The 3140-nt window shown below is 36.8% G+C and overlaps 1 long non-coding RNA gene across 1 annotated transcript; it reads right to left on the reverse strand.

The window, feature by feature from the left end:
- Positions 1-218: 218 nt before the first annotated feature.
- On the reverse strand, positions 219-2695 carry LOC121913082. Its single transcript, XR_006100206.1, has 3 exons — positions 2585-2695; positions 1983-2076; positions 219-425 (listed from the first exon to the last, which is right to left on the reverse strand). It is a non-coding gene; the product is annotated as an uncharacterized LOC121913082 (long non-coding RNA).
- Positions 2696-3140: the final 445 nt, after the last annotated feature.

A 3140-nucleotide genomic window follows, 5' to 3' on the forward strand; every position in this document is an offset into this window, starting at 1 on the left:
TATGCCGGATGAATAGGAGGCATGAAGGCAATTTTGACTGATTCATCTACCATTAGAGCTTGCAGATTTTAGCAAAGTTCATGTGATTACAAAAGAAATGCAATCCAGTTCCTTCAGGCTAGATGACGAGAGCCAGTTTTTATATCAGATTAAATATTCTTTAAACGGCACCTAAACATTTGCAGTTCAGTTGGTCAGTAAAGACACTCAAAAGGAAATTTTTTTTCTCCAAACACTTTACTTTCATTGACATTTCTTACAAAGAAAAACAAAACAAATTAACACCTTTAAATCTCATCCTGTGGTTTGTAATCGGCAAGTAATATTCAAATCCAAATGTCCATATCCAATGTCATGGAATAGTGAAAGGCCATGTCAGCCGCTATGACGTCTCCATCTTGTAACCATGTTTTTCCAGCTCCGCTCTGTAGGGAGGAAAAGGAAAATAGAAAGATCAAGTCAGCAGAGATGATTACAGGTGGGTGGTTGAGGCATAAGTACCCTCTGCTATTGATTGTGAGAACCATTAAGAGAAGGGAGTGAAAAAATATATAAATATTGCATAATGCTTGCAGCTATGGATTTGATGATTACATATATACACATATAGCAGCTATGCCCTTTAACAATAATGATATCTTTAAGAAACAACTTAATAGCATGGCTATCATAATTGGTCTAAATAAAACAATACCATGTTACTCTCTAAAGTGTACTCAAATAAAAACAGACCAGCCACTTATCAGCAGTTATTGATTATTCAATAAGTGTAAGCACTGAAAGCAGATCCTATGATGACAACTTTGATGTGTAATGCTCTACTCCATTAAATGTTTAACACTGTTAAACTTGAAAAACTAAGTTACTGTTGGATGTTTTTTTTGTGTTTTAGAAGAATTACAGCATATTTTCATATACAACTGAGACATGCAGCAGCCCACCGCAATGAGCAACAAACCTAAACTACTGAAGAGCATCTGCACAACAGCTGCAGAAGTAAAAATCAAAGAGAGCAATGGCAATTTTAGGTACTTGAATTTCCAAATTGCAAGATTCAGTAATCTTAATAAAAGATAAATTTACAAAAATAGCTTTCTAAAACAGGCATTTTGGTTATGTGCAGAGCACTCGTCCTACAATTCAAGCATTTAAAATGAATCTTTAACGCCAACCCTAATACCACATGTTGTGCACTGGAATTTCAATTCTGAATTCCATTGCAATCTGTTTCTAGAGAAATTATATTAAATATAATAAAGTTACATCACTTAATTGCTATTTTAGAGAAATTGTAGCTTTGTTATGATTTTGATCGCTGCTGAAAATATTAATAGTAGAAATATTAAATTGATGTCAGTATTTCATCAACTCCCATGAAGATTAACAATAATTGGAACTATGTCCATGATCACTGGGATGACTAATTGGTCCTGTCAAGTCAGTACAAAGCACTTTTCTCTGTGTAATACTGTGGTTTCAATATGAACTGCAGTTTATTTGTGGGTTTTTCCTTAACATGCTTATCCGGTCCCCCACTCACTCCCAATTTATTAATAACACTAAAATAATAAAATCATATGTCAAATCTTTCCATAACTGTCTACAAATGATTGGGGTGTATGTCTCTGTCAATCAAACTTGTACTTATCTAGATACATATTGGTTATAATCAGAGGTTTCTGGCAAATGTCACAAAATTAATCAAAGTGCTGTGTGTCTCATTTCCTGTAGTTAATGCAAGAGACTTTGGTCTGCATTATATTAACTGCAGTATCATCACACCCCATGAATAACAACAATAATGAGCCTAAGGTTACTTGTTGATTGGTTTAGTGCTCTGAACTATAACATTTATGAATGTAATCCACTTCAACTGTGCCTGGTGTTGTAACTGCTAGGTCTACTGCATTGGACACACTTGCCAGGCCATGGCAGTGTAAATACACATGCATTTTGTTGATTCCTTCTTTTTTTCAGATTACCTCAGTTGATTTGAGAAATCATCCTCTACATTATCATCATCCCAGTTGTCTTCCCAAACATGGGCATCCTCATCTTCATCCAGCCCCGTCCAATCTGGAAATTCAACAGTGGAACATCAACAACATTAAATAACAAAGATTGCATATCATATATCGACAGTTTTTGTCAAGTAGACATGAAAAAAGTTACGTTAAAAACCAAATACAACAGGTGCTCAAGTCCCCTTGTACTATTTGATTGAACATTTTACCTTTCTGGCTCGCATTAACGTTAGATTGTAAGCTAACATTAGCTAGCTACAGCTAATGTAGGTGAGCTACAGTTGCTAGGTGCTGGCAGAGTAACTAGTAGATAAATGTAAAATGTCAAAGCATACTGATTATGACATTAACATTAACTAATGTTACACGAGTCAACAAATTCAGTAAGCTTAATCAGGTAGCTGTGCCATGTTTAGTAGCAATTCAGCTAGCTAATGCTAACATGGCTAGGCTAGCTGAGTCACTGTAGCAGGGCCGAGCATCGTCATATCTCAAGTTACCGACGGTCAGTAAAAGACAAACAAAGACGTGCTACGTAAAATAATAACTATATTAGTTACCCTCGGCTGGGAATTCTTCAAACTCGTCGTCCTCCTCCAGTAGACCCAGGTCCACGGTCTGTTTCTTGTCTGACATGTTAGCTAGCCCGCCGCTGTGTTGCTGTGTGTTAATGAAAGACTCTCACACGCAGGAGTTGTGGGACGCTGAAAGCTGTTCAAGCGGGTCCTGACTGCGTCGACTGCGCAATAAAGCGCAGTAGTGCTGTACTGCAAGGCACGGTAAAGTGATGTTTAACTATGTAGCACACTTCATGACAAGAAGAGTCAATGTGCTCTACATAAACATACATATGCACCCACCCAAAGACACAGAAGAATCCACATTTACCACACAGACATAAAGCACAGACATAGACGTGCACACACGTCGTCATAAGCCTGAAATAGTTTCTCATAGGCTGCTTTAGAAATAAATCCTTTCACTTTTGACTGACGTGAGTTTAAAAGTCCAAAATAACTCTTGCTTATCCATGCTATTAAAATATTCAAATCAAATCTGGACATCCGCTCATTTATATCATTAATACAGTTTGCCAGCTTGTCACAGACATACAGA

Source organism: Thunnus maccoyii, chromosome 15, assembly GCF_910596095.1.
Source record: "Thunnus maccoyii chromosome 15, fThuMac1.1, whole genome shotgun sequence".
NCBI classification, from domain to species: domain Eukaryota; kingdom Metazoa; phylum Chordata; class Actinopteri; order Scombriformes; family Scombridae; genus Thunnus; species Thunnus maccoyii.